This window comes from Jaculus jaculus, chromosome 4 (assembly GCF_020740685.1).
Source record: "Jaculus jaculus isolate mJacJac1 chromosome 4, mJacJac1.mat.Y.cur, whole genome shotgun sequence".
Taxonomy (NCBI): domain Eukaryota; kingdom Metazoa; phylum Chordata; class Mammalia; order Rodentia; family Dipodidae; genus Jaculus; species Jaculus jaculus.
In genome coordinates this window covers 169,700,591-169,716,312 of record NC_059105.1, presented here as the reverse complement: position 1 = coordinate 169,716,312, position 15,722 = coordinate 169,700,591, and the positions used below count along the sequence as shown (strand labels likewise).

At 38.4% G+C, this 15,722-nt stretch overlaps 1 protein-coding gene across 2 annotated transcripts in view; it reads left to right on the top strand.

Moving 5' to 3' along the window:
* Senp7 (SUMO specific peptidase 7) overlaps positions 1–15,722 on the top strand; it is a 179,383-nt gene that overhangs the window by 34,207 nt on the left and 129,454 nt on the right. The gene's annotated exons all lie outside the window — the stretch shown is intronic.

Here is a 15,722-nt window from a genome sequence, read left to right as displayed (position 1 = left end):
ATTTCAGGTTTGAAAATCAATAAATTATTAGAAAAATTTTATTTTAAAGAAAGGGTATTGAATTCTCTCTTTTAGCATAGAGAATGATTAAAAAAGCGGTAGCAAAGTAAAAATATCATTATTAAATCATATACACGAAACTAATTAGAATTCCTAAGTTTATGACCTAGTACTTCTCATAAGATAATGTTAATTTTGTTCTTTTTCAAGGAATTTATAGAAAATATAAAAATATATTGATGATGTGATGGCAGCTTATAAAGCTCTTGAACATGGGTAAACTTGGAGTAATAAAGCTCAATAGTAGTAAATATTTGAGGTGTAGAATTATAATCCCATCTACTTGGGAGGCTGAGACAGGAGGATTTCAAGTTCAAGGATAGCCTGGGATACAAGAGTTGAAGGCCATCCTGGCCAACTCACTAAGATGCTCTCAAAATGGGGGAAAAAAAAGAACAAAAAGAGGGCTGGGAGGCTGGAGAGATGGCCTAGCAGTTAGGGCATTTGCCTGTGAAGCCAAAGGACCCAGGTTTGATTCTCCAGGACCCACATAAGCCAGATGCACAAAGGGCACCTGCGTCTGGAGTTCATTTGCAGCGGCTACAGGCTCAGGCACGTCCATTCTCTCTGTCTCTGTCTCTCTTCTCTCTCTCTCTCAGTGCTTGCAAATAAATAAATAAAATTAAAAAAAAAAGAGGGCTGGGAAAAAACTTAGTGGTAGAACACTTACTTAGACTGTGCTGCTAAGTCATTTAAGGTCTTTGGGTCTCAGTCAACCTCTAGTAGCAGAAATAAAAATGAAAATTTGCTACACACAATGATGATACTTTGATTAAGCACTAACTCAGTTTATAAATGTGGTGTCTTAAAGACTATTAAAATCATAAAGGATGGCTTTCAACTCTTGTACCCCAGGCTATCCTTGAACTTGAAATCCTCCTGTCTCAGCCTCCCAAGTAGATGGGATTATAATTCTACACCTCAAATATTGAGGAATCTTTTTTTAGTTAAAAAATGAAGCCATATTTACTGAAAGGTGTGCATTTTAAGGTTGTTTTATAAAAGAAAATTTATGTTTTTATTTGAGAGACAGAGGCAGATGTGTATGTGAGAGAGAGAGAGAGAGAGAGCGCGTGCACTAGAGAATGAATTGGTATGCCAGGGCCTCCTGCCACTGCAAATGATCTCCAGACACACACATACCACTTTGTGCATCTGGCTTACATAGGTGCTGAGGAATCAAACCTGGGTCCTTAGGCTTTGCAGGCAAGTACCTTTACCACTGAGCCATCTCTCCGATCACTGTTATGGCCAAAATCTCAATGTATGTAGTTTTAAAAAATCACTGTATTGGGCTGGAGAGGTGGCTTAGTGTTTAAGGTGCAGGCCTGCAAAACCTAAGGAGCCACGTTCGATTCTCCAGATCTTACATAAGCCAGGTGCACATGGTGGCACATGCATCTGGAGTTCGTTTGCAGTGGCTACAGGCCCTGGCGTGCCTATTCTCTCTCTCCCCCTCTCTCTGTCTGTCTAATAACTAACTGAATAAGTAAAATTAAAATCTTAAAAAAGTTGCTATATTTTTTGTACATAAAATCTTTTTATGCTTCTGATGAGAGACAATTTTTTTTCTTAATAGGTGAAGCAATGTAGACTGTAGGTAGTTGTAAAATCAATTTTGTTCTCTACTTGGCGAGCCAACTTTGGAATAGTGGAACTTAGTTTTTGGCAGAATTTTAGAATCTAGAGGACTTTGTGTTACCTCAAAATTTGTTCCTAAAATAGAGCCTTATTTCTTACTTTCTATAACATATTTTTATTTACAAAATTAAAATGTTCATAAAATGTGTCTGTTATTTTAGGGACACGAGGTTGAATATTTACAATTAGAATGTCTCCTGCAAAATCTTGGATGTACAATAGATAATCTATACCAGTTTCTAGTGACTTGAGCTGTGGAGGAACATCCTGTTTGTACATGACACTAGATTTTTTCCCACCTTTATTGACAATCTTGGAATTTTTTTTTTTTAATTTTTATTTTATTTATTTATTTGAGAGCAACAGACACAGAGAGAAAGACAGATAGAGGGAGAGAGAGAGAATGGGCGCGCCAGGGCTTCCAGCCACTGCAACCGAATTCCAGATGTGTGCGCCCCCTTGTGCATCTGGCTAACGAGGGTCCTGGGGAGTTGAGCCTCGAACCGGAGTCCTTAGGCTTTACAGGCAAGCGCTTAAGTGCTAAGCCATCTCTCCAGCCCAATCTTGGAATTTTTGATTCTTAATCTTTTTCTATATTTTCTGTTACATTTATATAGGTAAGATAGTTTGAATTGTGGCAGTTACTTTTACATGTCTTTTAACAACTGTGTTAAAAATTAAATTAAAGGTGCAGTTATTTATTTTGATTCATAGTTTAATAGATTTTTGTACATAGTTCTTGGCATCATTGACTCTGGGTTTGTGGTGAGGCAGAGTGCCATGGCATTGGAAGTATGTAGCAGAGGAGGTTATTCACCGCATGGTGAGAGGAAGCAGAGAGCAACATGAAAGGCGTGGAAATGTCTCTTAAGTATATGCTCCCAGTGACCTACGTCCTTTAACTGGTCTCCACCTTCTTCCAAATAGTTGACTTAAAAAATAATGGATGCCGGTCATGGTAGTGTATGCCTTTAATCCCAGCATTCAGAAGGCAGATGTAGGAGGAATGCTGTGAGTTTGAGGTCAGCCTGAGATTGAATTCCAGGTCAGTCTGGGCAAGAGTGAAACCCTACCTCAAAAAAAAAAAAAAAAAAAAAACAACAAAAAACACCCACAAAACAAAACAAAAATTGGACAAAAGTATATGGTAGAAGAAAGTATAGAATACTCAAATATGAAAAAAATGTATGTTTTAATATTATATCTTTTTAGAGGAGGGAGGGGAAGTGAGGGCAGGAGAGAGAGACAATGAACATGAATATATGGGCATGCTAGGGCCTCTTGTCACTGCACATGAACTACGGGCACATGTGCCACTTTGTATGTCTGGTCCTATGTGAATATTAGGGAGCTGAACCCAGGCTAGCAGGTTTTGCAAGCAAACTCCTTTAACTGCTGAGCTCTCTTCCAGCTCCTGAAAAGCACATTTTGACACAGACAGAAATTTAAGCAAGCTTAAAGTCCTAGACCCAGAGACTCGTTTTAGACCACTTAAGCTGATTACTATCACTGAGGATGGGCCAGCTGTTCTACATTGGTACAATGAGAAAGATGCCCTGAGGGTGAGGCCTAACCCTTTGAAGGCTCCAGCTAGTAAAAATGCAACTTATTTTTTAAAATTTTTATTTATATTTTTGAGAGTGACAGCAAAAGAGGCAGATAGATAGAGAATGGGTAGGGTACAGCAGGGCCTCCGGCCACTGCAAACGAACTCCGGATGTTATGCACTACCTTGTGCATCTGGTTTACTTGGGTCCTGGGGAAATGATCCTCAAACCGGGTTAGGCTTCACAGGCAATTGCTTAACTGCTAAGCCATCTTTCCAGCCCTAATAATGCAAATTCTTAAAAAAAATAACCCTAAAGGGAAAATAGTGAAGAACTTTAGTGCTCCTCAAGATCAGGCTTAATCTACTCTTTCACTTTGTAAATTTGATGGTGGTATCCACCTGATAATGGCTTTGGAAGCATGACAAATGCAAGGAATAGGGTCATGGAATGCACATGTGGTTCCATGCCCTTGAGGTTTGGCAGTGTATAAAACTGGTTCACAGTCCCAACATGAAAGCCTTATGAGGGCATGGCATGGAGCTGTGACGATGAGCCATGGTTTGTAGTGGAGACTAAAGGATTTTAGACACTGGGACATGGGATGCTGCCAAGGAATTCTACTCTCTCAGGATAGAAAACAAGCAACATTGCTCTAGAGGGGGAATTACCCAAGACTTTTGGAGCCTCATCACAAGTTCCAGATGCCAGACCCTGTCAAGCTGAAGGAATTGATATTTGCCCTGTTGCTTTAAAAAAAAATTTATTTTTCCTAAGAGAGAGAGAGGGGTGGGGGGAGGGAGAGAATGGGCATGCCAGGGCCTCCAGCTGCTGCAAATGAACTCTGGATGAATGTGCCCCCTTGTCCATTTGGACTTAATTCTTGTGCATGGAGAGAGAGAAGAATTTATTTTCATTCTTCTACAGATATATATCCAGTTTTCCCAACACCATTTGCTAAAGAGGCTGTCTTTTTTCCAATGAATATTTTTGGCTTTTTTTTATTGAATATCAGGTGGCTATAGCTACCTAGACTTACATTTGAGTCCTCTATTCTGTTCCACTGATCGATATGTCTGTTTTTGTGGCAGTACCATGCTGTTTTTGTTACTATGGCTCTGTAGTATAGGTTAAAATCAGGTATGGTAATACCACCAGCCTTATTTTTGTTGCTCAGTATTATTTTAGCACCCGAGGTCTTTTTGTGATTCCAAATGAATTTTTGAAGTGCTTTTTTTCTGTTTCTATGAAGAATGCCTTTGGAATTTTGACAGGGATTGCATTAAATGTGTAGATTGCTTTTGGTAAGATTGCCATTTTTACAATATTGATTCTTCCAATCCAGGAACAAGGGATGTTTCTCCACTTTCTAGTGTCTTCTGCAATTTCTCGTTTGAGTGTTTTTCTTTTTTTTTTTCTTTTTTTTAATTTTTATTAACATTTTCCATGATTATAAAATATATCCCATGGTAATTCCCCATGGAATTACCTTCCCACCCCCACACTTTCCCATTTGAAATTCCATTCTCCATCATATTACCTCCCCATTACAATCATTGTAATTACATATATACAATATCAACCTATTAAGTATCCTCTTCCCTTCCTTTCTCCACCCTTTATGTCTCCTTTTCAACTTACTGGCCTCTGCTACTAAGTATTTTCATTCTCACGCAGAAGCCCAGTCATCTGTAGCTAGGATCCACATATGAGAGAGAACATGTGGCGCTTGGCTTTCTGGGTCTGGGTTACCTCACTTAGTATAATACTTTCCAGGTTCATCCATTTTTCTGCAAATTTCATAACTTCATTTTTCTTTACCGCTAAGTAGAACTCCATTGTATAAATGTGCCACATCTTCATTATCCACTCATCTGTTGAGGGACATCTAGGCTGGTTCCATTTCCCAGCTATTATAAATTGAGCAGCAATAAACATGGTTGAGCACGTACTTCTAAGGAAATGAGATGAGTCCTTTGGATATATGCCTAGGAGTGCTATAGCTGGGTCATATGGTAGATCAATCTCTAGCTGTTTTAGGAACCTCCACACTGTTTTCCACAATGGCTGGACCAGATTGCATTCCCACCAGCACTGCAGAAGGGTTCCTTTTTTTCTACATCCCCGGCAACATTTATGATCATTTGTTTTCATGATGGTGGCCAATCTGACAGGAGTGAGATGGAATTACAATGTAGTTTTAATCTGCATTTCCCTGATGACTAATGACGTAGAACATTTTTTTTAGATGCTTATATGCCATTCGTATTTCTTCCTTTGAGAACTCTCTATTTAGCTCCATAGCCCATTTTTTGATTGGCTTGTTTGATTCCATATTATTTAACTTTTTGAGTTCTTTGTATGTCGTAGATATTAATCCTCTATCAGATATATAGCTGGCGAAGATTTTTTCCCATTCTGTAGGTTGCCTCTTTGCTTTTTTCACTGTGTCCTTTGTGGTGCAAAATCTTTGTAATTTCATTAGGTCCCAGTGGTTAATCTGTGGTTTTATTGCTTGAGCAATTGGGGTTGTATTCAGAAAGTCTTTGCCAAGACCAATATGTTGAAGGGTTTCCCCTACTTTTTCCTCTAGCAATTTTAGAGTTTCTGGTCTGATGTTAAGGTCTTTAATCCATTTGGACTTAATTCTTGTGCATGGCGAGAGAGAAGAATCTATTTTCATCCTTCTGCAGATATAGATCCAGTTTTCCCAACACCATTTGCTAAAGAGGCTGTCTCTTCTCCAATGAGTATTTTTGGCATTTTTATCGAATATCATGTGGCTATAGCTACTTGGGCTTACATCTGGGTCCTCTATTCTGTTCCACTGATCTACATGTCTGTTTTTGTGCCAGTACCATGCTGTTTTTGTTATTATGGCTCTGTAGTATAGGTTAAAATCAGGTATGGTGATACCACCAGCCTCATTTTTGTTGCTCAGTATTATTTTAGATATTCGAGGTTTTTTGTGATTCCAAATGAATTTTTGGATTGTTTTTTCTATTTCCATGAAGAAAGCCTTTGGAATTTTGATAGGGATTGTATTAAATGTGTAGATTGCTTTAGGTAAGATTGCCATTTTCACGATATTGATTCTTCCAATCCAGGAACAAGGGATGTTTCTCCACTTTCTAGTGTCTTCTGCAATTTCTCGCTTGAGTGTTTTAAAGTTCTCATTGTATAGATTCTTTACTTCCTTGGTTAGGTTTATTCCAAGGTATTTTATTTTTTTTGATGCAATTGTGAATGGGAGTGATTCTCTGATTTCATCCTCTGTGTGTTTGTTGTTAGCATATATGAAGGCTACTGATTTCTGTGTATTTATTTTGTATCCTGCTACATTGCTGTAGGTTTTGATCAGCTCTAACAGCTTGCTAGTAGAGTCTTTAGGGTCCTTTATGTATAGAATCATGTCATCTGCAAATAATGATAACTTGATTTCTTCCTTTCTAATTTGTATCCCTTTTATGTGTGTCTCTTGCCTTATTGCTATGGCTAAGACTTCCAAAACTATATTAAATAAAAGTGGGGACAGTGGACACCCTTGTCTTGTTCCTAATTTTAGTGGAAAAGCTTCCAGTTTTTCCCCATTTAGTAATATGTTGGCTGTAGGCTTGTCATAAATAGCCTTTATTATATTGAGATATGTTCCTTCTATTCCCAGTCTCTGTAGGACTTTTATCATGAAGGGATGTTGGATTTTGTCAAATGCTTTCTCTGCGTCTAATGAGATGATCATGTGATTTTTGTCCTTCAACCCGTTTATGTAATGTATTACATTTATAGATTTGTGTATGTTGAACCATCCTTGCATCTCTGGGATAAATGGGGCTTTCAAATTTTTAAAAAATATTTTCATTTATTTATTAGAGAGAGAGAGAAGAAGGGAGGGAGGGAGAGAGAGATAGAGAGAGAGATAGAATATGAGTATATATACTAGTACCATTGGCTGTTGCAAATAACTTCAGATACATGTGCCATCTTACCCATCTGACTTACATGGGTCCTGGGGAATTGAACCTGTGTTCTTTGACTTTGCAGGCAAGCACCTTAACTGCTAAGCCATCTCTCCAGCCCAAGGTTTTCAATTTTAACAGAAAACATCACAGCTTTTTAAAATGTTTCATTTATATTTATTTGAGAGAGATAAAGAGGCAGAGAGAAAGAGAGAATGGGCACACCAGGGCATCCAGTCACTGCAAACAAAACTCCAGAAACATGCACCACCTTGTGCATCTGGTTTACGTGGGTCCTGTGGAATTGAACCATGGTCCTTTGGCTTTGCAGGCAAGTGCCTTAACCACTAAGCCATCTGTCACCCATCACAGATATTTTGAAGGGATTGTTCTGAATCTAAAGATTGGTTTGGGTGATAACTGTTTTCTTACGAGTTTAACTCTCCTGGTATATGAACATGGAATGTGTTTCTATTTATATATCTCTGTTAATTTCTTTTTTCTTTTATTTATTTATTTATTTCAAGGTAGGGTCTCACTCTGGCTCAGGCTGACCTGGAATTCACTATGTAGTTTCAGGGTGACCTCAAACTCACAGCAACCTCCTACCTCTGCTGGGATTAAAGGTGTGCGCCACCACATCTGGCTCCCTTTTTTCATTTTAGAGAGAGTGAGTGTGAGAGAGAGACAGAGACAGAGAGGAGAGAGAGTTGGTGCATCAATTTTATTTTACTTTTTAAAATTTTTATTAGCATTAATTTTATTTTTAAGAGAATGATTTTCAAAGTACCACATTTCATTCAGATATTACAAAGGAGTATGGAAAGGGAAAGGCTGAGAGGTATGGGGAAATATAGTGGGGAGAAGAGAATTACACTACGTGGAGCCCAAAAGCCCATGTGGGCCACATGTAGCTCAGGAGTCCATGTCACTAGACGGATCTGGGAAAAAAAAGTGGAAAGAAAATTCAAGGAGCTCTTGCTATTTGGGGAGCTGGAGATAAAGAACCCATGTGGAGAGTAAGGACTAGTGGGCTCTCCTGGTTGGGCCTAGACCTAGACTGAGCCAGCCCAGGTCTAGCTGAGGGAAAACCTCACATATAGCTGGAAGTTCCTATGTGATCAGAGTGGCTGCCCTCCCCTTGCCAAGGTATTTATATCCTTAGGGTGGTGGGATGTCTTTTTGTTAGGGCTAGGGGTTATCCCAGGAAGAGATTAGCTCCAGGGACTGAACTTGACTAACCACAGTTTTTTTAAAAAAATATTTTTTGTCCATTATTTATTTATTTATTTGAGAGCTACAGACACAGAGAGAAAGACAGATAGAGGGAGAGAGAGAGGATGGGCATGCCAGGGCTTCCAGCCTCTGCAAACGAACTCCAGACGCGTGCGCCCCCTTGTGCATCTGGCTAACGTGGGACCTGGGGAACCGAGCCTCGAACCGGGGTCCTTAGGCTTCACAGGCAAGCTTAACTGCTAAGCCATCTCTCCAGCCCGAACCACAGTTTTTAAATCCTATGACAGACTTCCTTCCTAGGAGGGGTCCTGGAAAAACAGTTCTTTGGAAGTAGGCAAGAGATAAGAAAAAGTTTCCTGCCCTTTTTACCTTCAGGACTCCAGTCACCCTATCTCTGCCTCTCTTCATTTCCCCCTCTCATGAGAAGACACTCTTTACTGCTGTTAGAGGGCAAAGGGGCAATGATAACATTTTGTTAACTGTCTCCTGCTGAATGGGGCACAAAGTTGTGGCAGTTAGAGAGTCTCTCCCGGAGAGGGGAACTATTCTAAAGGTTCCCGAAAGTGTATTGATGGAGTGCAGGAAGATAGTCTTGGAAGAGAATGTTGGGGAGAAAGAATAAAAGTTAGGAGTTAATGAGAAATGAGCACTCAGCAATCTGGTCACCTTGAGAGTTATCCTTATGGACTTCTAGGCCTTGGGGAAGATTCAAGGGCACACAGGTACACTGAGTTGGATTGACTCAGGACCATCTTTACATAAGCTGGCTAAGATTTTCTTCCAGAACTGTTTATTGAATGGCATAGTAGTGTCTGACATAGTCTGAATCTGTTTCTGAATGGCTTGTGAAACAAACAAAGTATTAGCAATCAGAAACATATATGCAACATTTAACTTTTATACAATATTTTGTATAATAGCCTTCCAGAGTGTACCTTTTAAAATTTGTCCTGGGGTTATCCAGGGCCAAAGGTTGGTGCCATAGAGACATTGGGTGCTATTAAAGGCTGTACATAAATATATTTTTGATTTCATGTCTTAGTTAAGGATTTCCTGGCACAAGTTAGAAGAGATTTACCATTGTTCCCAGTATAAGGAAGTCTTTTGAATTAAGCAACCTTTGGAGATATATATATATATATATATATATATATATATATATATATATATATATCCAAATATATATATATATATATATATAGATAGATAGATATAGATATAGATATAGATATAGATATAGATATAGATATGTATATATATTCAAGATTTGAAAATATCCTTTGGACATCTATGGTTCTTTTCCTTATAGAATTAGAACTGTTATTGCTGGGGACAACATGTCTTAAGGCCTTGCTTATTGCCCCTTGTGAAAGGCTCTTGTTGTATTACTTAATAGACCATTCATATACTTGAAGTATCTCTTTTATCTTTGGTTATGCATTTCTCTCTGAGTGTTTAGACCAAGCAGCTAGCCAAAGTTTAATCGAAGATTAATTTTGGAGGTCACTAATAGCTCTCCAAAGGAGACTTTAGGGACCCAGGAGTAGTCCTATAGCTTACTGGTATTTTCTGTCTGTTCGGATGAGTCAGGGCTGTGCTGGCCAAGAAGTTTTCCTTTGTTTGAGAAGCCAGTAGGACTGATTGCTCCATAACTGTGATTCTCCTGTTTCAGATTGTACACTGGTTTCTTATTTGCTTCTCCACATCCTCCCTGATCAGGAAGACAGATGACCTATTAAGATGAAGAAGTGTTCCATCATCTCCAGTGGCATCATGATCTGGGAGCATAGGCCAAAATATTGGTCTTTTTAGCTCTAATGATTCCATTTGGTTTTGGCTTCTGCATAGGTTATTAATAAACTTAGAAAGGAAGTTAAACTAACCTGGATGTATATACATATAGAGCACTTTTGATTACTAAATTTAGCTAAAGAATGGCATAAGAGCTTAAAGTCATTTTGTCGAACCTTTTAAAATTTGGTTGTCCTATGGCTGCATAGGCCATATCTGAGGCATAGAAAGCAGGCACATATCTTTAAATATCAAGTAGCTATAAATACAGGCAGAACCTGTTATCAGTCTTGAAAACAATACAAATCTAAACCAATTAATTTAACCTAGAGAGTGTCAGAAAAGGACAATTAAGACAGTGTAAAGTCTTAGCATTTGTGTTTGAAAACATCTTTGATTAGTCCAGATACCTGTGTAGGTACCAATTACCCAGGGAACATTGGAAGTAGAACCACAGAACTTGAAATTATTTGTTTCAGGTGAGGACCATTGTTTGAGCATGAGGCTGTACCCTAAAGTAGGAAATATGTCTTAAGAGTTAATTTTGTTATAAGCACTGGATTTGAGACGCCAGAAATGAGAGTGTTACTTTACATACAATAGAGCAGAATCTGGTCGTTGTTGAGCCAAAACAGCTAAGCTCTAATACAACCCTTGGCAAATCTGTTTTGAAGGAGAAAATAGCATTTGACAACCAATGTGTTTAGCATAATCTTGATAGCTTAATCTTTTTTTTTTTACATTTCAAAAAGTTTTTCCTTTATTTAAACACAAAACACATTTACAGCATGCAGATTAACTTAAAAATTACATAGCGTCTTCCCAAACTCTTACATTTGAATGTATGTTCAAGCACTGAAAATAAACCAACATATTCCACAGGTGGGCTCTCCTCTTACCTAACATCAAACTGAGAGTTGCATACAAATTGAGTTATGCACAGTAGTTCGTTTTCTTAAGTTAGACAAATAATTTAACTGATCACCATGAATAAATATTACTCTTTTATTTCACTGAGTTTCTCTTCTGAACCGTTTACCAATACCATTCAGAGGAACATTAATATGTCCAGTCACAAAAAATGATAGCTTAATCTTGATAGCAATTGATCCTGTTAGGTGCCTAACAGGAGAATAAAGGTTACAGTGATTGAAATTAAATCACTTAAACCTAAGTGATTAAACCTAGTGATGACCATTCAGTAAAACTGTGCTTGTCTCACCTTTGTGCATCTGGCTAATGGGGGAATCCAGAGAGTACAATATGGTCCTTAGGCTTTTCAGGCATCTCTCCAGCCATATCTCTGTTAATTTCTTTTAGCAGCATTTTTTAAGTTTTAGTGTACAGGTCTTCCACTTTGGTTAATTCTTAAGTATTTCATGCTTTGTGATGATGTTGAAATTGTTAGTGTATAAAGTTTTATGCATGTGTTATGTATAATCATAAGAGTTTTCACATATATGGTTATGTAAATTGTGAATAGAGATGCTGTTTCCTTCTAATTTTGATGTGCATGTACTATCCCTTTTCTGCTTTCTTCATGCATGTTTGCCTGCCTACAAGCCTTTACTGGAAATGTCAAGAGGCCCTTCTCACATGCTGAGCATGTCCTCTACTACTGAGCGGTACCTACAGCCTTTTCCTTTGGCTGAGGAGGCACGCGTCTTGCTATGTGTTCCAGGCTCTGCTTGAATTTGTTTTATAGCTCATTCTGGTCTTGAACTCTGTATCCTCTTAGGTTAGCCCCCAAATGCTGGATTTGTAGGTATGGACTACTATATCCAGCTTTTTTCTTAGGTAAAGATTTATGGCTATAAATTTCTGCTAGTCCCTGCCTTTTTGATTCATTCACATTAAAAGCAATTACTAAAATGGAAAGATTTTGACTTGTGTTATTTTTTTATTAACTTGTTACATTCTTTACAACTTGTGTGTGTGTGTATGTGTGTTTATACATGAATATGTCCCATGTACCTTTTTTTTTTTTTTTTTGGTTTTTTGAGGTAGGGTTTCACTCTAGCCCAGGCTGACCTGGAATTCACTCTGTAGTCTCAGGGTGACCTCGAACTCATGGTGATCCTCCTACCTCTGCCTCCCGAGTGCTGGGATTAAAGGTGTGCGCCACCATGCCCGGCTTCCATGTACCTTTTTGTGGATGCCAGATATGTCCTATATTGTTCTTCTGTTCTACTTCCTTGACACAGGGTCTCTCCCTGAACCTGGTACTTATACTGTTTTTTGGCTAGACTGGTGGATCAGCAAGCCCTAGCCATCCTTTTGTCTCTGCCCTATCCAGTGGGGGTTATAGACATGTGCAGCCACACTTGGCTTTCTTTCTTTCTTTTTTTTTTTCTTTAGGTTTTTCAAGGTAGAGTCCACTCTAGCCAGGCTGACCTGAAATTCATTCTGTAGTGTTGGGGTGGCCTTGAACTCATAGCAGTCCTTCTACCTCTGCCTCCTGAGTGCTGAAATAAAAGGCGTGCACTACCACGCTCACACTCATACCTGGCTTCTTGTGTGGGTTCTGGGATTCAACTAAGATTCTCATGCTTATACCGCAAGCTTTTTAACCTACTGAGCCATCTCCCCTTGTAGCTTTTAAAATCTCATTTCCCGATTTTTCTGTTTTTGTTTTTTGTAGTTTTTGTAGTCCATCTGAGTATATTTATTTTGCTTTTAGTTGCCATGGAGATAATATTTACTAGTCTAAATTCACATCATTTTAGCTTGAACTTATATCAGAACACTTTGCTCTTTGTTATCCTTATCCCCACACCATTCCCTTATTAGTATCATGAAATTGTATCTTTATTATCATTTTCCACAAATCCTAAAAATTATTAATATATTAAATTTTATTAATGTTTTACTTATTTATTTATGAGGAGAGAGAAAGATAGAGAAGAGGGTGAGAGGCAGAAAATGAGAATGGATGTGCCAGGTCCTCTTGCCACTGCAAGTTGAACTCCATTCAGATGCATGCTTCACTTTGTGTATCTGACTTTATGTGAGTACTAGGAATTGGAAGTGGGTTAGCAGGCTTGGTAGGCAAGCACCTTTAACCATTGAGCTATCTCCTCAGCCCCAAATTATTATTTATTATTGTTATTGCTCATTATGTTTGTGTGTGCATGTAAGTGTGTAAGTGTGGGTACAAGTGCCATAGCTTGTGTGTGTAGATCAGAGGACTGCTTTTAGGTTGGTCCCCACCTGCCTACTTAATTTGAAGTAGGGTTTCTTTTTTTTTTTTTCAAGGTAGGGTTTCACTTTAGTCCAAGGTGACCTGGAATTCACTATGTAGTCTCAGGATCTCAAGTGGTCCTCCTACCTCTGCCTGTGAGTACTGGGATTAAAGGTTTTGCCATTATGCCCAGCTTGAGGAAGGGTTTCTTGCTGGATTCTCCCCCTGCTGTTCTTTGCTGCCATGATATTCTCAATAATTCTCCTATCTTCACCTCTCATCTAGCTGTTAGTATCAGTATGCTGAGTTAACAAAAGCCTGTCAGAGCTTCTGGCTTTTTATGAGGAATCTGGGGATCTAGGTTTGGTACACCAATTTGAGTTTGTCACACTTTATCTATCCACTTAACCATCTCCCCAGTCAAATAATTTTTTTTTTTTAATAGTTTTTTTGAGGTTGGGTCTCACTGTAGTCCAGGCTGACCTGGAATTCACTATGTAGTCTCTGGGTTGTCTCGAACTCACCATGATCCTCCTACCTCTGCCTCCTGAGTGCTGGGATTAAAGGTGTGTACCACCACACCCAGCTCTCAAATAATTCTTTTCAAAAGAAATGAGCAGTTTCTTAAAGCATGTAGGAAACTAAAACCAGTTACAACTCTTGGTACAGTAGTACTAGTTTTAGAATTTTTCATGCATTGTTCTTTTTTATTTATTTATTTACTTTTCCAAGGCAGGGTCTCACTCTAGCCCAGGCTGGCCTGAAAATTCATCTTTCCTTTATTCAACCTCTTCCCCTGACCTCATTTAGGCCTTTTCAGCCCCAGAATGTATATTCAGCGCATTTGGATGAAATGCCCTGTAGATATCTGTTAGGTCCATTTCTTCTATGACCTCATTTAGTCCAGATGCCTCTCTGTTTATTTTTTTGCTGGGATGACCTGTCAATTGATGAGAGTGGGGTGTTGAAGTCACTCACTACAAATGTGTTTGGTGTTATCTGTGACCTTACTTCTAGTAGCATTTGTTTGATGAAGTTGGGAGCCACCATGTTAGGTGCATATATGTTTAGGTTTGTAATGTCCTCTTGTTGGAGTGTGCCTTTAATCAATATAAAGTGACCTTCCTTATCTTTCCTAAGTAATGTTGGACTGAAGTCTTCCTTGTCAGATATTGGGATAGCAACCCCTGCTTGTTTTCTAGGCCCATTTGCTTGAAACACTGTTTTCCAACATTTCACCCTAAGACAATGTTCATCCTTTGTAGAAAGGTGAGTTTCGTGGGGGCAACAAATTGAAAGATCCTGATTTTTAACCCAGATTGCAAACCTATGTCTTTTGGTTGGGGCATTGAGGCCATCGATATTAAGAGTTATTATTGGAAAGTGTGTATTTATTTTTGCCATTTTTTCTGTTTTGTAGTTCTTCTGGTTTTACCTTTGCTCTCTTGTATTAATTAATATTTTAGCATGGTTTGTTTTTTCTGGGTTCCTTATATGTGTGCTTTTCTTTCTCTTCAGCGTGGAATATCCTTTCATGTATTTTCTGTAGAGCTGGTTTTGTCTTCAAATATTCTTATAGCCTGCTTTTGTTTTGGAATGTTCTTATTTCTCTGTCTGTTTGAATGGATAGCTTTGCAGGATAATGTATCCTTGGTTGAAAATTGTTATCCTTCAGAATTTGTAATACATTATTCCAAGCCCTTCTGGCTTTTTAAGTTTGTGTTGCATAATCTTCTGTGGTCCTGATGGGCTTGCCTTTGTAGGTAACTTGATTTTTTTCTCTAACTGCTTTAAATATATTTTCTTTGGTTTATATGTTTGATGATTTAATTGTAATATGGCAAGGACAGGTTCTTTCCAGGTTTTGTCTATTTGGTGTTCTAAAGGATTCCTGTATCTGCATTGGCATCTCTTTCCGCATTTGGGGGAAGTTTTCTTCTATGATTTTGTTGGTAACTCTTACTATGCCTTTGGAGTGAAATTCTTTTCCTTCTACTGTACCCTGAATTCTTATGTTTGACCTTTTCATAATGTCCTGAATATCTTGAAATTCCCATTCATACCTTGCTGTTAGCTTGTCTTTCTCTTTGTTGGACTGTATTAGATCTGCCACCTGGTCTTCTAGTTTAGATATCCTGTCCTCTCCTTCATCCATTCTACTTGTGAGATTTTCTGCAGTTTTTTTATTTTATTAACTGTGTTCTCCATTTCTAGTAATTCTGACTGGGTTTTCTTTATTACTTTTATTTCCTTATTTATGTCTTGTGTTGACCTCCTTATTTCATTAAATTGGTTTCCTGTGTCTTCTTT